The sequence below is a fragment of the Oryctolagus cuniculus genome, chromosome 6 (assembly GCF_964237555.1).
Source record: "Oryctolagus cuniculus chromosome 6, mOryCun1.1, whole genome shotgun sequence".
NCBI lineage: Eukaryota > Metazoa > Chordata > Mammalia > Lagomorpha > Leporidae > Oryctolagus > Oryctolagus cuniculus.
Window position 1 is genome coordinate 91120930 of NC_091437.1, and position 27436 is coordinate 91148365.

Here is a 27436-nt window from a genome sequence, read left to right on the forward strand (position 1 = left end):
TGATATGTAATAGATTTGTAATTGACCTTTTTAAAAGATAATAGATATTTTTAAATTTCTCAGATTCAATTTCTAATTCTGTAAACATCAATAGATAGAACCCTTATATGCAAGCATTCCTTGGGAGCCTTAATAAAGAAGTCTAAGATCCACAAGTTTGAGAGCAGCTAACCTAATGAGCAAGTAAAAATGGAAAAGAAAAGAAGCCTAAGAAAGAAGTTAAGATGGATAAAAGTGGGAAAGTGAGGAAGAGCCATCAGGAAGTTGAGAGGTAACCAGGGCAGTATCCTAGAGGTCAAGGGAGGAAAGCATGAAAGGGAGTAGTGACAAGTTGCAGAAAGAGCAAACAAAATGAGAGCTCACTCTTAGGACTGACCACACAGAAGTTAGCAACAATATTCCTAGAGCATTTTGTCAGATTAGTAAGGACAAAAGATTGACTAAAGAGAATGTTGGGAAAATGGCACAGGTGGCTACCTGGCTTTCAGCAATGGTGGTGGGAACCGGGGCATAGGATGTAAATCTGGGTGTAGATCGCGCCATAGATAAAATTGTGCCAGTTTCGTAACAGAGAATCCAAGAGATAATTGAAAGATAGGAAATGAAAAAAAGAAGTTTTAATCAACATTTCATGAATTGAGTTTAGAGAGACAAAAGAAGTACAGGATGGGATACAAGAAAGGATGTTGTTTTTCCAGATGAGGGCTGTAACAGGATATTTTGAGGAACAGTGTTTTTTCCACCTACTGCTTGCTTAATTATTTATTTACTGGAGGGTTAAGCTTGTAATTATAAACTAAATTGAAATTATGTCATTGTAAAATTTAAAGAAAGCACTTGGGAATGATCCAGTGGATGAAAGATCTCTGTCTCTCCATCCTTCTCTCTCTCTCTGTAACTCTGCCATTCAAATAAACAAATAAACTTTTTTTAAAAATTACATTCCCTAGACCAATCATTAGAAAACTGCTAGTTCAATCCAGATAAATGACTAAAGAAAGTTAATCAGATGTGCCTTCTAGGTTTGCTGTTTCCTCTTCTCCGTCCAGCAGCAGTTCACACATGGTGCACTGTGAAATCCTGTGGTAATTTGCCAACAATAGCTTTAGTGGTACAACCTTACACCCATAAGAAGAAAGAATCTGACCTATGTTGAGTTTTCTTTTCATGTGTCAGGGCTAGAGGAGTTTTCTGGAGTTATACAGAAAGGGCTAAACTATTAATTTTGCTGATGTCCTGGTCTCTGGAGTTGATTACCCTAATTTGACTAAGGAACATTTTGCCTTTCCTGTAAAAGACATCTGTGGGAAAACTAGAATTGCAGAAGTAGGAGGTGTACCTTACTCATTGCCTCTTGTAAACAAACAACAAAAAAAAGTTTACTAGTTGAATAAGCCTGCCAAGGAAATCAAACTGCCTGGAGCATTTATTCATAGAGGAGGGGTGGGCCCATTTCAGACTCCTGGGTTCAATTCTAAGTTAATGCCAGTTATTCAAACAGAAACTGAGCACAAATATGCTGTGAATGGTAGTTACTTTGCTTGTATTAACCCTGCCGGTGGAGGGTGCCTACCAGAGAAATAATGAGAAGTATCATGACTTTTGGTGCACTCTACTAGCTAATCATTTTTTAAGATATATTTTATATATTTGAAAAGCAGAGTTATAGAGAGGCAGAGGCATAGAGAGAGAGAGGTCTTCCATCTGCTGCTTCACTCCCCAGATGGCTGCAATGGCCGGAGCTGTCCCAAACCGAAGCCAGGAGCCAGGAGATTCTTGTAAGTCTCCTATGCGGGTGCAAGGGCCCAGGGACTTGGGCCATCTTCTACTGCTTTCCCAGGCCATAGCAGAGAGCTGGATTGGAAGTGAAGCATCCAGGACTCAAAACAGTGCCCATATGGGATGCCGGCACTGTAGACCAGGTCTTTAAAATGCTACGCCACAGTGCTGGCCCCACTAGCTAATCTTTTTTTGCCAGTGAGGGCCAACCTGGAAAGGTCATTGGGGTGAAAGTCAAAGAAGAACTGGACCACTTAACTTTGTGTCTTGCATGAGACAGACTCTGAAAAAACATTATGGAGATAAACATATAGGAACGGAGTGGGGGTGGGGAGACAGATTCTTTCATTATCCAGAAGGGAAAAGTAAAGGCTCACTTTATGCCTAGAGAATTTTATTCCTACCCATTAAACTCTGATGAAGATGAGAATAGGCTGGCACCACGGCTCACTAGGCTAATCCTCCACTTGCGGCACTGGCACACCGGGTTCTAGTTCCGGTCGGGGCGCCGGATTCTGTCCTGGTTGCTCCTCTTCCAGTCCAGTTCTCTGCTATGGCCCAGCAGTGCAGCGGAAGATGGCCCAAGTCCTTGGGCCCTGCACCTGCATGGGAGACCAGAAGAAGCACCTGGCTCCTGGCTTCGGATCAGTGTGGTGCACTGCTGCCCGAAGCATGCCGGTCGCAGCGGCCATTGTGGGGTAAACCAACAGAAAACAAAGACCTTTCTCTCTGGCTCTCTCTCTCACTGTCCACTCTGCCTGTCAAAAAAAAAAAAAAAAAAAAAAGAAGAAGAAGAAGAAGATGAGAATAACTGGTTGCGTTTTTATGAGATGAAGGCTGTTTTGGTCTCTATACCTTTTTTATTTTTTAATGTTATTTAAGGAACACAAACTTCATGCATTTCGCATTAAAATTTAGGAACAGTGATTCTTCCCACTCTACCCTCCCTCCTGTCCATACTCCCACCATTCTTCCTCTCCCCTTTCCTATTCCCATTCTTATTTTGTACAAAGATATATTTTCAATTATACTCATAAGGTTAACTCTACACTAAGTAAAGAGTTCACCTAATAGTATGAAGAAAAAACAAAACAACAAAAAAACACTATTCCTCAACAGTCAAGATGAGGGCTGTTCAAAATCATCACATCTCAAAGTGTCAATTTCACTCCTATGGATTACCATAGGTACTCTATTAGTTACAGCAGATCAGAAAGAACATATGGTATTTGTTTTGGGGGGACTGCATTATTTCACTAAGTATAAGCTCTGCTTAGGGAAAAAAAAAGAACAGTTAACTAAGGTAATTAACTGATACTAATTTAAAATCCAATAGAAACAGCCTTACTACTGAAACCCTATTTTCTCGGCCTTTACAGCAAAGAGGTATTCTGTTCTGAATTATTTCCCAGATCTGTCAGAAAGAGGTTATTGGGACCAATGATGCATAACGGAAATCTTTTTTGCATATATACATTTATTAAACCAACTTCATTCTTCTACTGGTATAATATAGAGAAAATCTATTTTGTTTATGCCTCAGATATAAATGTGATCAAGAATCATCTAGTTACTTTTACTATTTCATGGTAACAATTTTTGTTATATAACATTATTATATTTTGTGGTCTCACAATTGCTAAACATATATTTCTGGATACTAGAAAAAATAATTATTTAGAAATGTTTAAAAAACTGAGTTTTGTAAATATGTTTTAGAAATCGGAGTATACAATGGAGCAAGGTTGGCAAGGATGGTTCAACTTTCACAAATCAATCAATGTGTTCCACCACATTAACAAACAAAAGCTATATTATTACTACTATATTATTACTTCAATAGATGCAGAGAATGCATTTTATAAAATACAATACACTTTCATGATGAAAACTCTAAGCAAATTGGTTACACAATTAAGGCAATTTATGACAAACACATGGCCAGCATCCTGTTGAATGGGGAAAAGTTGGAAGCAATCCCAATGAGATATGGTACCAGACAAGGATACCCACTCTCACAATTGTTATTCAATATAGTCTTAGAAGTTTTAGCCAGAGCCATTAGGCAAGAAATAGAAATTAAAGTGATTCAAATTGGAAAGGAAAAAGTCAAACTATCACTATTTGTAGATGACATGTCTATACATAGGTGATACAAAAGACTACACCAAGAAACTATGGGAACTCAGAAGAGTTTGGTGAAGTAGCAGGATATAAAGTCAACACACAAAAATCAACAGCCTTTGTATACACAGACAATGCCATGGCTGAGAAAAAACTTCTAAGATCAACCCCATTCAGAGTAGCTATAAAAACAATCAAATACCTTGGAAAAAATTTAACCAAGGATGTCAAAGATCTCTATGATGAGAATTATAAAACATTAAAGAAAGAAATAGAAGAAGATTCAAAAAATGGAAAAATCTTCCAAAAGCAATTTACAGATTCAATGTGATACCTATTGAAATACCAAAGACATTCTTCTCAGATCTAGAACAAATGATGCTAAATTTCATGCGGAGACACAAGAGACCTCAAATAGCTAAAGCAATCTTATACATCAAAAACAAAGCTGGAGACATCACAATACCAGATTTCAAGACATACTACAAGGCAGTTATAACCAAAACAGCCTGGTACTGGTACAAAAAGAGATGGATAGACCAATGGGACAGAATAGAAACACCAGAAACCAATACACACATCTACAACCAACTTATATTAGACCAAGGATCTAAAACCAAGCCCTGAAGCAAGGACAGTCTCTTCCACAAACAGTGCTAGAAAAACTGGCTTTCCACATGCAGAAGTATGAAGCAAGACCCCTACCTTACACCTTACACAAAAATCTACTCAACATGGATTAAAGATCTAAATCTATGACCTGACACCATCAAATTATAGAGAACACTGAGGAAACCCTGCAAGACATTGGCACAGGCAAAGAGTTCTTGAAAAGATCCCAGAGGCACAGGCAATCCAAGCCAAAATTAACAAATGGAATTACATCAAATTGAGAAGTTTCTGTACAGCAAAAGAAACACTCAGGAAAATTTAGAGGCAACTTAAAGAATGGGAGAAATTATTTGCAAACTATGCAACTGATAAAGGATTAATTACCAGAATATATAAAGAGCTCAAGAAACTCCTCAAGAACAAAACAAACAACCCAGTAAAGAGATGGACACAGGATTTAAATGGACATTTTTCAAAAGAGAAAGTCCAAATGGACGTTACATGAAAAAATGTTCATGATCATTAGCCGTCAAGGAAACGCAAATCAAACCACAATGAGATTTCACCTCATTGCATACAGAAATCAACAAACAACAAATGCCAGCAAGGATGTGGGATAAAGGTACTCTAATCTACTGTTGGTGGGAATGTAAACTGGTAAAAGCACTATGGAAAACAACATGGAGATACCTCAGAAATCTGAATATAGACCTACCATATGACCCAGCCATTCCACTCCTGGAAATTTACCCAAAGGAAATGAAATCAGCATATGAAAGAGTTATCTGTACCCTCATGTTTATTGCAGCTCAATTCACAATAGCTAAGATAAGGAATCAGCTCAATTTAAGACTTGATAAAGAAATTATGGGATATATACACCATGGAATACTACACAGAGGTAAATGAATACTAGTCATTTGCAACAAAATGGATGAAACTCGACAACATCTTGCTTAGTGAAATAAACCAGTCCCAAAAGGACAAATACTACATAACCAATACAGCACCTAATAGGTAATCTATAGAAGTGAAATTGACACTTAAAGATACAATGACTTTGAACAGCCCTTGTCTTAACGGCCAAAGAACAGATTATTTTTCCTCATACAATTTGTGGAACACTTTACTTAGCATAGAGTTAATCGTGTGTGTATAAAATTGTGTGTGTATATTTAGTATAGAGTTAACCTTATATTTGTATAATTGTATGTGTTAATCATACTTGAAAATAGATCTCAGTAGAAAATAAGAATGGGAATAGGAGAGGGAGGAAGAACAGTGGTGAGAGTGTGGGTTGGAGGGTGGTTACATTGGGAAGAATCACTATATTCCTAAAGTTCTATTTATGAAAAAATAAATAGTTATACATTCAAAAAATAAATAAATAAGAAAATAAAAATAAAAAATGTATTCCCTTTATATAAATTTTAAATATATTTAAAAATAAAGAAAAAAGTGAGAAGAGCACACTACCAAAGCCATGTCTTGCAGTAGGCAAGATCCAGTGCATTAAGAAAGTATGAACAGTTCTTTCATTATTATAGACCAAAAGAGGAGCAGGTACAAGTGCAAAAACTCAGCAGTTATTGGAGCAGGAATATCTGAATGTCTAAAGTTCTTTTCATATTCTTCTCCTTTCTCAGGAAGCATAAGTTGGAAGGTTATCAGCTGAGAGTAATGTAAGGAGAGATGGCATTAGACGTTTGAGTAGAGAGGAGAGGGTATAAAATAATAACATAGGAGAATAAGAGAATGAATTAACCAAGGAAATATAGTAACATAACAATGTAGGACTAAGAGCTAACTCCAGTTTGGTGCTAGAAAATTAAAAAGAAAAAAATTTAAGATTTAAAATAAGACCTGCCAGCAGACTTGTGTTTTTCCCTCCAGTCATGTTTAACCAGCAGCTTTCAATAAGAACCACACATCTAAAAATCTGCAACTTGAATTCAGCTTTAAGATTTTTTTTGCTTATTTTGGCACACTTTAAATTTTTTACCTTTCTTTTTCTTTATCCTTTAAAAAATCAACATTTAGTTCTAGAAGTGATGACCACTTTTAGGTTTAATCAAACAGTAAGACTATGTCTCTTTTTTCAAACAATTGACTCAATAAAGAATAGAACCTACATACTGTTTCTAAGTGCTCAACAAATTCTGAGTCATATAAATGCTAATATCTGTATTTCACAAGGACTTCCCCACCTCCACCTCCACCTCCACCAAATCAAATTGGAATAAACATAAACAATGCATCGTCAATACTATCATCATGAGCAATTATGCCCTAGTTAAGTCACTTGTTTCATCTTTGGAGTTGTGTGCACAGCAGTGATGATAATTACAACCACAAAGGTCACAGCTATATTCTCTCAGCTTCCAGTCATCCGCTTTATTACCGTAATTGACAGTTTTTGCCAGAAGCACACTTGTTAAGAGCAATCGGAATGCTGCAAGGCCCATGTCTAAGAGAAAGAAAATGTGTCTAATCTTTGCTCATCTCCCCATTGCCAACAATGATTAGCTCTTTGAGTTTTTTTCATAATTGTCTGGAATCCAGGCCTAATAAAGGTCTTCGCATCACAGTGCTAGAGGTAATCAAGGCCTTTGTCAACTTGAAACACAAACACAATCTGAAGGTCTCTTGTAGTAGAAGATGGTATGATTGCTCTATACTGGCCCCGTCAGGAATGTGAAATACTCTCCATTGTGCACTAGTGGAAGAGATTGTGGTACAGTTTCTAGCAAAAAGTCTTTATTTACAAGACTAGCCAAAGCAACTACTGTGTATTGCTGATGGACTTTTGTCCACTAAAGGCTCTAACTGTGCCTCCTTACGATTCAACCCCTGATGTGCTGCGCTTTTCAGCTTCTGCTCACTCAATTTCCTAATAATTCCTAAGAATATCCAATGCTCACAGACAGATTTTATATGACTCCACTTAAGAGGAGTCTTCAGAAAGTTTATGGAACATAGTATCTGTTCATTTCATTTTCTCATGAACATTTGAGGTACCCTTGTCTATGAGGCACATATAGAAGTCAAATTCATAGAAACAAAAAGAATAGTGGTTGGCAAAGTTATGAAGAACGGGGAGTAATGACCACAGAGTTTCAGTATAGAAAAATGAGAATGTTCTGGAGACGGATAGTGTGATGCTTGCAACAATATAAAAGCCTTTAATGCCACGAAGCTGTATACTTTAAAATGGTTAAGATGGTAGGTTGGGTGTTATGGCATAGTAGTTTAAGCCATTGCTTGGGACAATGGCATTCCAAGTTCAATCCTAGTGCTAGTTCAAGTCTTAGCAAGTCCACTTCCAATCCAGCTTCATGCTAACATTCCTGGGAAACATCAGGTGATGGCTGAAGTGCTTGTACTCATGCCAGACATGTGAGAGACCCAGATGGATTTCCATGCTCCTGTCTTCAGCCTGGCCCAGTCCCAGCTGTTGTGGAAATTTGGGGAGTGAAGTCTCAGATAGAAGATCTCTCTCTTCTCTCTCTTTCTCTCTGTCACTCTGCCTTTCAAATAAATAAGTAAATAAAACTCAAAAAATGGTTAAGATGGTAAATGTGATGATATACATATTCTGCCACTATTGTTTTAGAAGAATATCAACTGTTTGGGTCCAGCCTTGTGGAGTAATGAGTAAAGCCACTGCCTGAGACACCAACATAAAAATACGGTCACTGATTCGTGTCCCAGTTGCTCTACTTCCATTCCAGCTCCTTGCTAATGGCCTGGGAAAAGCAATGGAATTTGGCCCAAGTACTTGGGCCCCTGCCACACATGTGGGAGACACAGATGAAGTTCCTGACTCTTGGATTCATCCTGGCCTACTATAGGACATTACGGCCATCTGGGAGTGAACCAGCAGATAAAAGATCTATCTCTGTCTCTCTCTCTTGCTGTGTATGTGTGTGTGTGTGTGTGTGTGTAACTTCAACTTTCAAATAAATACATAAATCTTTAAAAAATAATTCAACATCTATTCATGAGTAATTTTCTATATTCAATTTGTTACCAACCCAAGAAATAAAAACTTCCACCAGAAGTAGTTTATTTGCAGCAAATAAGCAGACCACAAGGAATCATTTCTAAATCTGCATTTCCACAATCAGAGGGAGGGAGTAAACTTTAATCTTAGGGAAAATTAATGAGCAAGAGGGGAAGCTCTTTTTTTTTTTCATAGTTATATGAAACTGTAGGTTTATGACATCATAATTGATTAGTATAACTATGACATCATAATGTTTTCTATGATACCACAATTTATGTTGCTATCAAAAATGTTTTATGACATCATGATAGTATGTTTATGTTTTTGCTAATTGTGACATAACATTTTTATGGCATTATACTTGATTATGATATAACAGTGGATTTTAGGACATCACAATTATGATAGAAATTGTTTATGACATCAAAACACAATTATTACAAAGCAGTGGTAGATTTATGACATCACATTGGTAATTTTATGGCATAAAACATTGTGTTTTTTTCTTTTCAACTTTTATTCTGACTGTCAAGGAAAAACTTACTATTTTATTCCTTTTAGTGTTTTTTTTTTTGTTCTACTTAATACCATTGGTTGAACTCTAATTAACACACAAGAATTCATAGTCATTTAAATTTAACTGAAAAGTGATCCCTGTTAAAAATAAGAGTGGGAATAAGAGAGTGAAGAGATGTACAGTTTGGCACATGCTCACCCATACTTAACCCTAATGGTAGAGCTAGAAACGTACCAGGGGATTCCAATTCAATCCCATCAAGGTGGCATGTACCAATGCCATCTTACTTGTTAAAGTGATCAGTTTAAGTTCATAATTGATCAAAAAAGATAGGATTAAGTGTCAAAGGGATCACATAAATAAGACCAGTGTCTGCAAATAATTGATAGGATTAAAAAGGAGAGAATTATCCAACATGGGAAGCAGGATACACAGCAGACTCATAGAATCACAAAAGCCCTAATTGGCACTCTGGCCTCAGAATCAGCCCTTAAGGCATTTGAATCTGGCTAAAAAGCCCATGAGAATTTTGCAGGCATGGAAAGCCAAGACATTGTGGCAAAAAAAATGACATAAATGAAAGATCTCTGTGAGTGAGATTCCAGTGGAAAGAACAGGCCATCAAAGAAGGAATTACCTTTCTCTGAAGGTAGGAGAGAACTTCCACTTTGATCATGGCCTTGTCTAAATAAGGTCAGAGTTGGTGAACTCAAGAGGCTTCCATAGCCTTGGCAACTCATTACAAGAACCTCGGGTGCTTACTGACTTAATAAATAAAAGTGTCAATTGTTAAATCAACAACGGGAGTCACTGTGCACCTGCTCCCCATGTAGGACATCTGCCCTTAATGTGTTGTACTATGAGAATTAATGGTAAAACTACTACTCAAACAGTACTGTATACTTTGTGTGTCTGTGTGGGTGCAGTCTGTTGAACTCTTTACTTAGTGTATACTAAGTTGATCTTCTGTATATAAAGATAATTGAAAATGAATCATGATGAAGAATGGGATGGGAGAGAGAGTGGGAGATGGGATGGTTGTGGGTAGGAGGGAGGTTATGGGGAGAAAAGCTACTATAATTCAAAAGTTGTACTTTGGATATTTATATTTATTAAATAAAAGTTGAAAAAAAACAATGAGGGGAAGTTCTTGTCATCACAGGTAGGGGTGGGCACAAGCTCATGTTGGCACATGCTTAGAAATATGCTTATATAACCTTCACATGTCATGATAACAAGGCTTAAGTTCCTCTTAGGGCAGAAATCTTAGCATTACAATTAAGGAGAGTTTAGTTCTCAAATATTTGCAGGTACTCAGTTGTCCTGTGTGGGATTGTGGCTGGTTCCTGCTGGATTCTCAGGTCCATTGAAGCTACCTAGTTCCTCTGTCTAAGCAGGAAAGACAAGTTTTGGTGAAAATGTACTTTTTTGTTTGGCTACCTAAAGGAAGGAGTTCCTCAAATTCACATTATGTGTTATAAATCCAGCATGAACCACCATTTTTATGGGATATAAAGAACATTTATTACTTGTTTAGTTAGCTACCCAGCATCTCTAGAACAATCTCCCTAACTGAGGGGGAATTATCACCATATAAGCCTTTTCCTTCTCAAGTAAGAAGGTGATAGATGCATTTTCCTTGGCAGCTCAGCACATAAAAGGAAAATTCTATAGTTTGTGTAGCTGTTTTTTTTTTTAATTTGACAGACAGAGTTAGACAGTGAGAGAGAGAGACAGAGAGAAAGGTCTTCCTTCTGTTGGTTCACCCCCGAAATGGCCGCCATCGCTGGAACTACACCATACCAAAGCCAGAAGCCAGGCGCCTCCTCCTGGTCTCCCATGCAGGTGCAGGGGCCCATACACTTGGGCCATCCTCCACTGCCCTCCCGGGCCACAGCAGAGAGCTGGACTGGAAGAGGAGCAACCGGGACTAGAACCCAGTGCCCATATGGGATGCCAGCGCCACAGGAGGAGGATTAACCAAGTGAGTCACGGTGCCGGCCCCTGTGTAGCTGTTTATGTCAGTGATGCTAGTTTACTTCCCTGAAGTTTTTCTAAATCATCAAATTATTTGAAGATTAAGTTGGAGGCTATGATCACCAACTGTTTAAGCATTATTCTTTTTTTCCAATGAGAGTATCCAAGGATATTCTTGAGTCACAGATGAGTGGAATAAGATGTCTATGCAGGTGTATGCTCTTGTTGGCCTTTCATTTGACCCAATCCTAGCCAGCTTAATTTTGAATAAAGAATGTATTTCTGATTTTCATCTATAGCAAACAAGTTACTGTATCGTGTAAGTCCTGTTACATGAATATATTTTCATGAGTATCTATCAAAAATTGTGCAAGTTCTGGATTAAAGAATATACATACATTCAATTCACCCTTGCTTTATTTTTTTTAGTTTTTATTTAATGAATGCATTTTTTCATAGATACAACTTTAGGAATATAGTGGTTCTTTCTCCTTTACCCTCCTCCCAGCTCTCATCCCACCTGCCTCTCCCTTTCCCATCTCCTTCTTCATTATGGTTCATTTTTAGTTTGATTTTATATACAGAGGACCAACTCCATGCTAAGCATAGACTTCAACAATTTGCACACACACAACATATAGAGTAAAGTTTGGGGAGAAAATTTGCGGTCAGTTCTCATATTGCAATTCATTAGGGACAGAGGTCCTACATGGGGAGCAAGTGCACAGTGACTACTGTTGTTCCTTTAACAATTAACACTCTTTTTTATGGCATCAGTGATCATCCGAGGCTCTTGCCATGGGCTGCCAAGGCTATGGAAGCCTTTTGTGACCACAGACTCCATCAGTATTTGGACACAGCCATAAGCAAAGTGGGTGTTCTCTCCTCCCTTCATAGAAGTGTGTATCCTTCTTTGATGACCCTTTCTTTCCTCTGAGGTCTCACAGAGATCCTCAGGGTAGGATATTTTTTGTCACAGAGTTTTGGCTTTCCATGCCTGAAAGGCCTATGCCTGAAATGCTCTCATAGGCCTTTCAGCCCAACCAGGAAGTCTTAAGTCACCCCTGCTTTAAACAGAATTGTGTCCCTGGAATACAAAAAGCTGTTCCTTTATTGAACTACTTTGTATAAGAATGGGCTGTCTCCTACATTAGGAATGAGTTGGCCTTGGTTCTATTTCATTACTCCATGTTTGTTTTTAATTTTTATGCCACTCTTTTGTGTTGTTCTGCTGTGTTTCATAGACTCTCAAAAACTACCTTCAAGTCTTCTTTGGAATAAGGCAAAGTATAAACAAACAAACAAACAAGCTCTCTTTCTTTTCCTTTCTACAGCCCCCACACGCAGAAGGCCCAATCCAACGTATGCCTCAATTACTGTAAAAACCTTCTGGCTGGTTTCCCTGCCTCTATTTTCTCCTCACAAATGTTGGATTCGTCTTCTCCAATATTGTTTTCATCACTTCACCCAGCTGCTCAAAATTTGCAGTTGCTTGGTAATGTCACTATAGTAGATATAATCTTCAGGCTTACATTCAGAATCCTCCATCAAGTGCCCACACACTTCCAATTTTATCTCTCCTGCTCACTAACAAGGTGCTTCTGCTCTGATCACTTGAAATGATTGCCATTCTCTCTCCTGCTGCTTGCAATTGTGCAAAACCTAACTCTAGCAATTGCTGTTTGCATTACCTTTGGAAAACCATTGAAACTTTCAGAACCTCAGTTTCTTGAGCTATAAAATGAAAATATCACTTTACATGGCCTTTATGAGAAGAGATGGTTCGGCCGGCGCCGCGGCTCACTAGGCTAATCCTCCGCCTAGCGGCGCCGGCACACCAGGTTCTAGTCCCGGTTGGGGCGCCAGATTCTGTCCCGGATGCCCCTCTTCCAGGCCAGCTCTCTGCTGTGGCCAGGGAGTACAGTGGAGGATGGCCCAGGTGCTTGGGCCCTGCACCCCATGGGAGACCAGGAAAAGCACCTGGCTCCTGGCTCCTGCCATCAGATCAGCGCAGTGCGCCAGCCGCAGCACGCGGCCACGGCGGCCATTGGAGGGTGAACCAACGGCAAAGGAAGACCTTTCTCTCTGTCTCTCTCTCTCACTGTCCACTCTGCCTGTCAAAAAAATAAATAAATAAAATAAATACATAAATAAAAAGAGATGGTTCAACGCAGTGTCCACTGTAACTAAACAAATGCACTAAAATGTCTATCTTCTAAAATGACACATAATTGGCATCTACTTCCCCCCAAAATAATTCATAATATACTGTTCTTTGCTTTAGTACTATTTACACAACCCTGAAAAACTGCTCCATCCTCAGCTATTAGCTCCTAAAGAGCAGGTAACAATCACATCGGCCCTGAGATCCAGCAGAGGGAAGTTTGAAGCCTGGCACACTCCATTTTCTACTGTATAACTTTGGGCAGGCAACATCAGCATCCTCCTGTGTGACCCATCCCTACAAGGCCAGGAGCATAGCAAAGGATGGCCATGACATGACTAGTACTGTTTTTGAAATACTGTCAGTACTGTGTCTTCCCCTCCTGTTTTCTTCGTATTCAAGATGAATAAATGCTTTGCTTCATTTGGCTTGATATAAGATTGTTCTTCTCATCTGTGGCACCTAAGAACGGTAACTGCTAAAACAAGAATATAAGAAATTGGACATTAGCAGTAACCTTTCATTTTCTAGCTTCTAGTAAGCTGAGAACCAGCATCATTTCTCAAGGGACCCCAGACCAAGGCAGAAAAATGGTCATAAAATGGCATTCCCAGTGTAATAAGAGCTTCAAATCATTGCCATACCTGGCTCCCAAACCACTCCAGTGAAATTTTCTCCACAGTGTAAGCATTTTATGAATAAACTGGCATTGCTTTTATATGTTCAAAATATAGAATTTGACATTGAGCAGTTGCTTTGTGTTTAAGTTCTGACTAAATATAGGCTTTGTCACCTCCACAAGTACATGACACCAATCACAAGGGTGCCTTTCATCTATGATACAGCATCCTTACCAAGAGTTTTTTCAGTTCATCTGATCCAAAGATAATCTGTGAGGACAACAAATTTGCCATTAACATGGCCTTCATGCATAGACCTTGTTAATTCTGAAACTTCCTATAGCTCCTGGTATCTGTATGTGTTAAATTCCTGCCCATAGTTGGTACTGGCAAAATCTCAATGAAAGCAATCATGTCTTAGCCTGTTTCGTGCTGCTGTAACAGAACACCACACACTAAGTCATTTATAACCAACAAAATTTCTTGGCTCACGGTTATGGAGACTGAGCCACTGAAGATCAAGGTGTCAGCATAAGATGAGAGCCTTCTTGCTATTTTGTCCCATAGCAGAAGGTGAAAGGGCAAAATAAAGGAGAGGGAAAGAGACAGAGACAGAGACATCAGTAGGGGAGCAAACTTGTCCTTTTGTAAGGAACCCATTCCTACCATACTGGCATTAATTCATTCACTTCACTCTCATAACACTGTTACATTGGGGACTGAATTATTATGCATGCTTATTGGGCTACATATTCAAACCATGACATTGCCCATCACTTACCCCATCCTAGCTTATTCCAAATTCTTAAACAACCTGAAACAGAATTAAAACATGAACTAAACAGAGTACCAAAATTCAATTCCTCTAGCTCATTCCTCAATTTCCATTTAGTCTACTCTGGTTTATTTTGCATTGTGAGTTATGGGTTGAATCATGTCCCAGAAAAGAATATATTAAGGTCTGACATTGTGGTATTGCAGTTAAAGCTGCCATCTACAACACCATCAACTCATATGGGCACCAGTTCATGTCCCAGCTGCTCCACTTCTCACCCAGCTCCCTGCTAATGGCCTTAGTAAATCTGTGGAAGATTGACCAAATATTGGGGCACCCGCCACCCACATGGGAGACCTGCATAAAGCTCCTGGCTTCTGGCTTCAGCCCTGGCCATTGTCTGTCTCTCCCTCTATAACTCTGACTCTCAAATAAATAAATAAATAAATTTTTTAAAAAGGATATGTTGAACCCTTAATATGAACTCACTTGGATATCGGGTAATTAGTTAGGATAGGTCATGCTGCAATAAAATAGACTTTAATCCAATAAAACTGATTCCCTTCTAAGAGGAAAGGGACACAGCGAAGGGCAAGCCATGTAGAGAGACAAACACAAGGGAAGCCAACATGAAAACAGAGGCAGATTCCTGCTGCCAGCCAGGAAACAAACCTCCTAGGAACTGGGAAATGCAAGAAATCTCTTCCCTCTGAGACTTCAGAGGAAGTGCAGCCTGGGAACACCTTAATGTTGGACTTTGGTCTCCAGGACTTGGAAGCAATATGTTCTCATTATTGAAGCCACTCTGTTGGTACCATATCATGGCATCCATAGCAAATCAGAGTTTTGGGGTCTGTGATCATTTCCCAAACTTACTTAGAAATGAACTCATCTCCCCAAACAAAACACCAAGCCTAAGGTGTGTCAGTCTTTTCTACCCCATATTCCATTTTCATGTCTTCTTCCTCAAACTTGGAAGTGCTTATGGGTACCAATGGACTAAGAATGCCTTTTCTTTAGTGTCTTTACATTTTCTCTCCTGGCATCCCAGATGTGACAGTTCAGTGCAGTGACATTTTAGAGCACTTAAAAGCCCACACGATGTGCACATAGGCTACAATAAATACTATTCCCACTGTTTCAAGACAGCACAGACTTTGAACAGCTCAGTATAATACTCTCAATACTGTCAGAAAAACTACCCCAGACTCCAGAGAGCTGACCTCTCTTCATCTGGTCTTGTTAAACAGGAGAAGAAATGACAGCATTCATCAACGTCACCATCTGTAAAACTACAATTGAAAATTTCAAAAGCAATACAGGACCTGTTTGACCACAGGTGGGTGAGAGACCAGAAATGGAAATACTATCCAGCTGATTCCTCTAATTTTTCATTGTCAATACTTTCAATGATATCCAATTAAATGAAAAACTCTAAGCATGAGGCACAGATTTGACTTTTAAAAACCAGATGCCTAATGCTTTGGGTCCTCCTTTTAAATTATTGTAGGCAAACAATATTATCTCCATGTTAACAAATGAAACCATCTCCTCCCCCTTTTGTGTTTTTTTAGAGACTTTGGGTAAATGAAGGCCACACGTGGTCCACTAGGCACGTTTGCCCAGAATGGAACCAGTGCCAATTCAGCCAGTTCCTTTATGGGAAATGACATTCGGCAGAAGGGCCGAGATCTCCCCGTAAGCCCCACATATTGTTGAGGCAGCTCAGAGGATGTGCGTGGATAAGTCAGATGGTGCCCACAGCTGCTAACAGCCCCTGTGAGCTGTTCTGACCTCGTGTGTCTACCATTTTCCCCAGGCTTTCCTTGAAAACTTCCCTCCTGGGTCCCGCTGCACACAAGGACAAGAGACACACAGAGATCCTGTACACCTTTGTCAGGACTGAAAACCATGAAGCTTTCAGGGAGCAAACTCCTAGAAAGGTAGATCAGATATATGTTTGCAGTTTTTTGTGACATGTTTGGTTGTTTTTTGTTTTTTTTTTTTTTTTTTTGCGGGGGGGGGCGGGGAGTTGGTAGAAGGGATTTTTTTCCTTTAAAGCATGAATGTTCTGCCTTTCTAAAAGCTGGTGCCCCAGTGCTATGATTAGCACCAGGAGCTGGAGAGTTTCCATCAGAGTGAGCCACTGATTTCAAAGCAGTCTTGCCTCTTGTTTTTCAAACCCAATGAGCAGGCCCTTGAGACACTTGAGTCAGAGTTGGAAAAACAATTCTGTAGTTAGTGCATAAGCCTCGGAAAAGCAAGCAAGAGTCCAGTTTACCATTTTTTTCTTTCATTTTAAGAAGTGTAGCCAGCAACAAAGGTGCAGAGTGGGAGGGGTGGGGTTAACTTATACATAGTTATTCTACACTGTGCCATCTTGCAGCAGATTTTCTGAGGACTTTGTGTGGGTTTGTTAGGGAAGCAAAAATTGGGTCAGAATAGTTTCACACTCTACTACAATGTTCTTTGCATTTTTATAGCCTTCAATTTAGACGAATCATATTCATGCATCATTGCTAATTTTCGAAACAATGACAGAAAACTTTGGCTACAAATGCACAATATATTTTAGCCTTGTCTTGCATTTCTCTGATTTATCAAGTTAGCACTATAACCAGGGACTTCAATAAAAATGATCTGCACAATATCATTCTTATTTTTCAAGAAAAATGATTATAGTGCTTTGTATTGAGAAAGTTTATTAAAATTGAACATCTTTTTTTCTTTTTCAAACAACAGAATTTTTAAATGACATGGAGTTTTTCATATTTACTTAGCATGATTACCAGATTTACAGTTGAAAGGAAAATAAGAATATCATAAAACATATTGATGACAAAATCAGGAATCAAATTATTTCAATATAGAAAACTTACAAGAAAAACCTAGCACAGTTATATACCTTTATTATAACATGCAAAATCAAGTACTTGAAGTTCAAATGATCATACAAAGAATGAGATAGTTGCAGCTAAATGATAGCATTTAGGAGAACAGCTAAATAAATGTAGTTGAGTGCAAATTCCACACTAAGTACAATTTGCTATCATGTCATAGATGACCTTCTAATGCCATAAAAGCCAAGACCGGGTTTTGGGTCTCCTAATCACACACAGGCCGTGTCTCACCTGGAGACAAAACCGTCATGGCTTTTGATCGTGCTCACTCAAAAGAGTTCACACTATCCAGTCTGGTTGTTCTGAAATTTTAAAGAAGCACAAACCCCTCAAAAGTCTTCTAAAAATTATGAACCTTCCCTCCAAAAAATGCATGGATGTACAATCTGCCCTACTATTTCTAGGTGCTGGCATTCCCTGAAGGGTCTATGCACAACAATCCTGGATTCCAGTAATTCATGGGTATTAGATTAAGAACTCCAGATCTAGAATATCTCCAGAACAAGAACCACAAGTATTCTGGAACTGAGGTTCATCCTGAACATCATATTAAGTGTTTTGCTCATCCCTGCTGAAACCCAAGATTGAGTTGGGAGGCCCCAGGATAGCAGTCACCAGCTTGGACAGGAACATACAGGTTTTATACCATCACAAAACCACAGGATCGGATTCATGCGATCATTTTGGGAAAACATCAGTCAAACATCTGAAAATTGTTTTCTGTGAGTAGAAATTCTACTATGTGATGGTTTTCAATGGTTTGGCTTCCTGTACATAACAGTCGTATTACCATATGCTAAATGCCTTATATGAGTATTCCCAGTATAACTTCATATTAATTTTATGAAATAAATACTGTGATTTTCTCCAGATCAGATATGAGGAAACGAAGGCAAAGAGGTATTGATCAATTTATCCAACACAGGTGTGCCCTGTATGAAGCTGTCCCCAACCTAACCACTGTCTGCTCCTAACTTAACCACTATGCTCTGTTGTCTCCCTGGTATGACAGGGAACGCCAGCTTATCTTCTTCAGGGAGATGTTGAGCATCTACTGCATGAGTGTTAGTTACCAGGTCATAGTCTTTACCTAAGACAAAGCAAAACACTGTTTCACTTACAGGTTTAAATGTTTTATTGAGTTGCTCACCTTATAGAGTTTCAGGCTTACCTTTCATTTTGCATCTTCCTTACGGTTGTAGAAGAACTCTCACCTTTGTTGTGTCTCTCTGCCATACCACATACCCTCTTTCATCCACCCTGAAATATGAGCCTTCAATGTTTTGGCTTACATTCTAAGAGTGTTACTATTCCTCAGAATTGTGACCTTTCTTTATTCAATATCATGGCCCTGACCTGACTTACATACTTTTCATAAAATGCAAGCATGAACAAGTTTTGGAGTGCTTTCTAGTTCTAGGTCCAGATATTGAATTTGTAAAATCTGCCCTTTTGAATACCGGCACTCAAAGACTCTCTCTGTTGTATAAACACTTTGTCTTATAAGGCTTCAGTGATGGAAGCCATGATGCAAGCATGAGACACAGTGTCTGATTAAACCCAACAATCTCCCTTCTCCTACTCCCTGAGGAGCAAACTCACCCTTAACAATCTTTTTCTCCTTCTCCTATGGCCTCTTTCATCTTCAGATTCTTAGATCTTTATACTCCAAGAGTTATCCTCTTTTTTAATCACTGAAATTTTGAACTATAGAATGTTGGATACCACAAGGGAGTTTCATTTTGTGCTGCTTAAGCAAGAAAGAAAGCAGATAAATCATTAACAAATTATTAACAAAATCACTATCAGTTAACAGGATATAAAATATTCGGATCTTGAAGTGCCATCTCTTCTGATATGAACTTTTTGCTGTGGAATTCCAATTTGTGTGAAAGAATAGAAGAATCTCTTCCTCCGCCTGCGGCACCGGCACACCGGGTTCTAGTCCCAGTCAGGGCGCCGGATTCTGTCCCGGTTGCCCCTCTTCCAGGCCAGCTCTCTGCTGTGGCCCGGGAGTGCAGTGGAGGATAGCCTAAGTGCTTGGGCCCTGAACCCGCAAGGAGACCAGGAGAAACACCTGGCTCCTGGCTACAGATCAGCGCCTGCCACAGCGGCCACTGGGGGGTGAACCAACGGCAAAGGAAGACCTTTCTCTCTGTCTCTCTCTCTCACTGTCCACTCCGCCTATCAAAAAAAAAAAAAAATTGAAGAATCTTTGACTTAACCAGAAGCAATAATGAAGGGAAGAGTTCATCTCCCTCCCCTTATTCCATAAAGAACACATTTCTGGAGAATTTACCCACAGTTCAGGTTCTCACATTAATGGGCCTCACAAATAATCTCACTGAACATCAAGCTGGGAAATGAACACTTGCACAGTCCTGATAAATTCTCTCAAACTGGTCCCTGGTGGGAGCAAAACACCTCCAAGCACATTTGTTCTGTATCAGAGTAATACTTCTAAAGGTTGGCCATGGTATGTGTAAAAAAATCCTAATAAACATATCTGATAAATCATGATGATAGCCTCCATATTTCTTTGTTTAATTCTCAGTTTTCTTGTAAGCCCTTCTTGAAGTTTGGTTGTAATGGATCATTACGTCCATAATGTGCTCAATGTTGGAGTGAATTTTGAACAGTTTTTAGGCTGCATACTGTTTTCTTCCAGATAATTTACTGGATTAAAATTAGCAGTGTGAAAAGCTGTAGAGAAATCTAAATGCCTGCCAAATCAAAGAAATAATCACATTTTTATGAATATTTAATATCATAGTCATGGCAAATAAGGCAAGTAATTAGTACTTACCATAAATTTGCAAAGTATTATTTTATGTAAATGTTACATTCTACTAGTTTGATATGAATTATTCATTGTATAACCAGACACTGACACAAACCAGTAAACATTTAAATCTATGTGCTATTAGTTTACCTACCTTCAATGATTTTATGCAGAATATATACATAGTTTTTCCATGAACCCATGTTTTCTCCCTTGCCTCAAAATGAGACAAAAGACAATGAGAAGAATGTTATTTAAAACCACCCGCAATATATTCAATAGTAAAGACACTTAAGATGCACCTGTAAAATATGTGGGTTCCTCATGTGTACAGATGCAGAGCCCCCCATTCTACCTCTATCTCTTCACCTATCACATGCATTATTCATGAACACCAGTTATGAATGATATTATAAAAATAAATAAGTGTGTTGAAGAGAAAGAATTGTATGTTATAGACTGTGAAGAATTAAGCTTCTCCAAAAGAGGAATCTTTTGCCCTCAAACAGTGATGAGCAAATCTCCATGCTCCCAGAAAATCATGCCTAGGAATATCTTTGAGTGCCAGGGAGCTCTGGCCACTAGATAGTCCAACAGTGTGGTTTATGTTGGGTCACATGGTATCCCTGCTCTCTGGAGGAACTGGAAACCAGAGGTATCAGCATAGGAATAAGTTATGACCACCTGGATAGGGAAAAGACCCTAACATAGTGTGAACTGCTGGATTCCCAAGGCTGAGGAAGGAGACCTATGCAAATAGCCAGTGCAAATAGGAAAATCCTGGTAATCTGTGTGTGTATGTATGTGCTTGTGCGTGTGTGTGTGTGTGTGTGTGTGTCAGAGTGAAGGAGGGAGTTGGGGTGTATTATAGTTTGAACAAGGTTTTGCTCTCCAATTTATGCAGACATGTAAATCCCAAAGTCTACAGTTAATGGCTAAATGAGTAATGTTAATGGTTAGTGGATTAAGGATGAAGGCTTGATCCAATGGTGGTGTCAAGGAGGTGAACATCACATTAAGTCTTTAGGTCACTGGGGGGACTGCTCTAAGAAGACAGTCCTCATAAAAGGATTGGGCATATAAGCTCAGTTCCTCCCACCTGTGTCTGCTTCCTGACTCACCATGAGATAATCCCTCCATACACATTCCACTCTTATCAGACCTCATACTCTTGAGGCTGCCTGATTTTGGACTGTGAACCTCCAAAACTGTAAGCTGAAGTAAACTTTCTTCATTCCTAAGAAGGTCCTCTCAGATATTTGCCGTTAATATAGAAACTTGGTGTCAAGGAGTAGGGTCATTACTATCAATATACCTGAAGCTATGGAGGAGCTGTTGGAATTTGTTTCCTGGAAAATGGTAAAAGAGTTTGGAGAGGCAAGCTAAAGAAAGCCTAATATTCTGTAAGTGGAGTATTATTGGTCATTCTGATGAGGACTCTGAATGCCAGAATGCTGGTAACAATGCAAACAATAAAAGCCATGCTAATGAGATCTCACATGGAAATGAAAATTCTATCAAGAATTGAACTAAAGGCCATCCTTGTTATTTCGTGGCTAAAACCTGGATTTCTTGTAACTATGTCCACAGACTCTGTGGAAAGCTGGTCTTAAAGGTGCTGGACTAGTTTGTTTGGCAGAGAATATTTCAAGGCAGTAAAGCATCCAGGCAGCAGAAAGGATGTTCTTGGCCCCCTGCTAGTCATTTGTATAGTGAGAATCAGTAGCAAAAAGGAGTCAGGGAGAGAGATTTGGATAATTCACAGCTTGGCCAGGGAAAGAAGGAAGAAACTCTTGCGTGAGACACAACACTGAAGTTGAGGAAGTGCTTGCTGAGATTAGGTCAGGCAACATGGAGCACTGTGCTAATGGGCAAAGCAATGGCAGAAAGACCTTGAGGGTCTTCCAAAAATCTTGGAGACAAACCTTCCCCTCACAGTCTCATCAGAGATTTAGCAGTGAAAATTTGTTTCAGAGATCTTCTGAAAGGGCAAAATCTAGAGTACCACTCCAAATGCTGGTTTATCAGTAAAGTGCTCCAAGGCTACAGAAGCCAGGCATCAAGTGGGCCCAGGTGTGGCTCCTGCTGGCAGCAGACCTTGGCATTGTTCACATGGTGCTGTTTTTAAAGGCATGAAGAATGCAACAGGGATAGGGTCATGGCAGCTTCTACTGGGATTTCAAAGGAAAATATGAGGGGCCAAGCAGAGTCGTACAACAGGGTTGGAGCTCATTGAAGGGGTGATGTCAATTGGAGTTATGGGAGTGAAGCTGCAGGGGAAACTACAGAAAGGTAGAGGTATCAGCATCATGAGACACTCACCAAGGAAACCTGCAAGCAGTGTGCCAGGCAAGCCTGGGAAAGTCACAGACCAAAAAAAAGCCTCGGAGAGCAACCATATGGGCATAGAACAGGGGCCACGAAACCAAGGAGGTCTTCACTTAGATTTCAAAGAATGTTTCAACTGGGAACCCAAATAGAGATCAGCCTCAGGGGTGATGCCGCCACAGAAATAATCCATTAGAGCAATACCAAACAGAAATGTAGAGTTTGGGGTGCTGCAGAGACTCTCTCCTAGTGTATCTTCAGAAGGAAGACTCCAACCTGTGGGAACTGAAGCATGGGCTAAGATCAGCAAAGCTGCCAGGCGAGGGGTGGAGAACTTGCCCAGGCCATTGGAAGTCCAGCCCCTGCTACAGCATGTCCAGCATGGTAGACATGGAACTTTAAGATTTAATGTTTGCCCTGCTGGATTTCAGTCTTGCTTTGGTCCAATTAATGCTTTCTATTTCCCCTTTTTGAAATGGAAGCGAATACCTATCCTGCCATTGAATCTTTGAAGTATTTGACTTGTGCCTGACTTCAGAGCTAAGGGAGTTTGCCTTGGATCTCAGATGAGACACTGGATTTTGGACTTCTAAATTAATGTTGGAATGAGCTAAGAATTTGAGGTTTTGTGGAATGAAATGATTGTGTGTCATATATGAGATGGATAAGACTTTTGGGAAGCCATGAGCAAAATGTCATGGTTTGAATTAGAGTTATCTTCCCAACTCCAGTAGATGCTTAAACCCCCAAATCTCATGTTAACATTAATACATCAATGTTAAAAGCTTATGTAAGAAGGGTGGAGGCTGCATTCAATTATAGTGTCTGGAGAAGAGGACCTAGTAAGAAGCCCCTAGAATCACTGGAGATGGAGGTGCCCTTGGGAGATGATTCTCAGAGAAGGTTGGTTATATAAGCATGCTCTGGCCCATCTGCTCTCACTATCTGCTTCCCAGCTCATCATGTGATCCTCCATATGTTTTCCACCATCCACCACCCTTATCAGACACCAGACTGATGGGGACACTCAATCTTGAACAGTGAGCCTTCAAAATTGTAAGCTATACCAACCCTTCTTCCTTCCGAAGAAGCTCCTTTCAAATATTTTTTGTAGATATAAAAAGCTGACCAAGGCAGGAGTAATCCGAGAAAGTATCTGTCTTGGTCAAGTATCTGTCTTGGTTAGGCTGCTATAACAAAATGTCTTAAACAAAGTAGCTTATAAACTACAGACATTTGTCTCTGACAATTCTGGAAGCTAGGAAATCCAAGATCAAGGAACTGGTAGATTTAATGACTGGTGAGAGCCACTTCTTGGTTCATAGACCATGCCTTGACTTTCTGTTCTCACATGATAGAAGGGGCAAGGGAGATTTTTGAGATCATTTTTATAGGGCTCTAATCTCAGTGATGAGGGGTCATGACCTAGTATCATTCCAAAGAACCTAATTCCATATACCAGTCCTATGGGAATTGGAATTTCAACACGTAAATTTTAGGGTGACACAGATATTAAGACCCTGGCAGTGTCCTGCAAGACAAAAGTCGTTTTACAAAACTTCCATGTCCAGGAATACATCAGCAGTAAGACCTCCCTGGTGCTCTTCTCTCCCATGACAGCTACCGTCAACCCCTATGCTGAAGTAGAGCACTGTATAAGGAACGCAAAAGAAGACACCACCACCCCCCACTTTAAACACACACACACACACACACACACACAGGTCTACAATTGGGTTGTTTGCAGCTGTCCCAAGCTAAATTAATAAAATAAATTAAATTAAAACAGATGCTTGATGTGTTACTGCAGCTTAGATATATTAATTACTAAGCCAAAGTTGAGTTGTTACTAAAGATAACCAGACAATCTTTTGCTATCTAGGGCTAACCAGAAAATCAAGAGGTCAGCCTTAAGCACAAAGGAAAAACAAGCATTGGGATGAAATGAATGTAAGAATTTTTCTGAGCATACCTCATGAGCCCTGCTTATTTAATATGATGATGATGTCATGAAAAAGGATCGATATCAAGTGTATCAGTCAGCTGTGTGTTACTACAGTGAAATACCTGAGTTAGGCCAATTGTGAAGTAAACAAGGGTTTATTTAGCTTATGGGTCTTTTGTGGGTCTTTTTAAAAGATCTAGTAATTTATTTGAAATGCAGAATTACAGAAAGAGAGAAGAGAGACAGAGAGAGAGGTCTTCCATCCACCAGTTCACTCCCCAAAAAGCTGCAACAACCAGAGCTGAGGCATGCCAAATCCAGGAGCCAGGAACTTCATCCATCATCCACAGGATCCCAAGCATGAAGGCCATCTTTCACTTCTTTCCCAGACACAGTAACAGGGATCTAAATCAGAAGTGGAGCAGCCAGGACTTGAACTAGCACCCATGTAGGATGCCAGCACAGCAGGCTATGGCTTTAACATGCTGCAGCACAGTGGTGGCCCCTTAGCCCATAGTTTTGGTGATTCAAGTTCAAATTCAGGCATCCCCATTGGTTTGGCCCCTCGTGATGGCAGTGGATAGTGATATGTCATGGCAGGGGCATGTTTAGGAGCAAATGATCACACCCTGAACTGGAATAGAAAGGGAGTATGTGGAGCTAATCTCAGATTTTAACAACAATTGTCTCACTGAGAACTTCAGAGGTCTCATGAGAACTACCAAGAAGTTGTGTGAGAAATACTTCATGTCCCCAATGATCGAAGTACTTCCCATCAGGCCTCATCTCCTAAAGAGTTCATCACCTCCCAGTAGCACCACGCTGGGGACAAACTTTAACATATAGACCCTTGGTGGACACTCAAACTGGTATCCTTATTACTGGTAATCTTATTACACCAATTCTGTCCCATGCTTTCCACACATTGGTATGACACAATCACCCACCTGAGTGCCACTGGAGTGACATCATTTGAGGATGCTGAGAACGAGAGAAATACTGAGAGCAACCTCACCCCCTGAGACTCGTTGGCCATCTGGGAGCAAGGATGGATGCTGAGGCTCACTTCCCTATGCCTCCTCTCCTGATTCCAAACGCTCAGCCAAGAGCTGGATGTGGAAAGTAATGACAAAGTAACTATCATCTATTGTAAATTGATTGACTGAACAGTATCTGAAAAGTACTCCAAAGTGACTCCATAGAACAACTGTTCCCATTAGCAGTATTTTTATGATAAATGAAGGTGTCCTGGGTCCTCTTTCAGAGATGTCCAGCCAGTCACTATGGTGGGGATGGACCATCTAAGTAACTCTCCATCTTTCCCCATCCCTAGCCCAGCCCAGGCTTGTTTCTAGCAATGGGAGAGAGGATGCTGTCAGATTTAGAACTGAATCAAAAAAAGTGTAATTTCTAAACCTAGAATAAAACTTGAAACATTTGGAATTTGCGTTTCATTTGGCTCTGGGAAAGATGAGTTTGAAGCTGCTGAAAATTTTGTCATCTATTTCCCTGGGGAGTCTTTAGGGCTGCGTCGATAAATCGTAGTGCAATCCTGGTTGAGAATGGAGATGGTGATATCTTGAAATACACAGACTATAAAGTCTGAATTTCTAAGTACTTAACTCAGTTTGTGGTGACCATCTAATGCTGTCCCATGTAAGCTGTCAAATGGTTGGGTGACTTGGCTTATAGCCTTGGGAAAAGCACCTCCACCCCATACTCAGCAATTTTTCTTTATAAAACCAGAGCATGTTTTGGGTTTTTTGTTCATTTGTTTTTTGGGGGTTTTTTGCCTTTGTAAAGTTTACAGCAGAAATGGTTCTGGTTCTTTAATCTACCTCAAAATGACACACACCAACACATATACATATTCACACACCAAATTTTTTTTGAAAAATGAAAAAAAAAAGACTCTAAGCACGGAAGAATGTGTCTGACAAGTACAATGAACAGAACAGAGCAGAGAAGTGCAGCCATGTGCTCCATAGGAATCTTCTTGGCTTGAAGAGTTTGGGCTGCGCTTGCAAGCCACATGCTGTAAATGAGGAAGTCCACTGTGGAGTTGACAGGTAAGATACAGTAAGTGCCTATCAGAAGTCAACTCACAAAACCAAGCCTTTGACAACACACTGTGATGCTCAGTGGGAAACATAAAATTTGCCAGCTGGCCCAGCAACAAGGAGAACTACATCCAGGATGCTCAGCTTCCTCTCTCCTACAGAAAAGGGCAGCCCCTTTTGATTTCAGGTTGGCATGCAGAAAGGACAAAAACGGGAGACAATAATTGCTTATGATCAAAAGATTGTGAAGAAGAAAATAAAGCAGTGGAAATCACTCCATTAATTGTGCTCCTCTGACCTCTCATCAATACAAAGTGAATGTATAAGAGAAAATACAGGCCCAGGGAATATTAGAGCAAGAAGCAGAAGTCTACTCACACAGACAAAAAGATGGGGCTCATGTAAATGTTTGCCTTTCATTTATTTTGAGCAAACATTTCCTTCCACGTAACAGACTCATCCTGATCAGCAACTTCCACCTGGTGTTCTTTGAGCCAGATGGAAGTGTAAATTATTTAAATACATGATCTTCCATTAGCTGTTGAGCTTAAGTGCCTTGAAAAAAAAATTTTAAGTGCTTTTCAGGATTCTAGAAAGCATTTGCACTAAGACAGATAAACATATTTTCAAGATGCAACTCCAATGACAGCAATTTTTAGATTTTAAAATACAGTCAGCATTAGCACTGTAAGTAATTATGACTTCTGCAAACGATTGTTTATACTATAAAAGTAAAATCAGAGCAAATGAACTAATTAAGGGGTCTTCCCCCTGCCACATGACACTGCTCCATAAAAACCAAACATCATGTTCATCATGACCCAGTGCGGTGGGGCGGGGGGGCGAA

General features: G+C 39.7%; 1 pseudogene; it reads left to right on the forward strand.

The window, feature by feature from the left end:
* The first annotated feature begins 224 nt into the window (after window positions 1–224).
* On the forward strand, window positions 225–2660 carry LOC100343796 (ester hydrolase C11orf54-like; annotated as a pseudogene).
* The last annotated feature ends 24776 nt before the right edge of the window (window positions 2661–27436 follow it).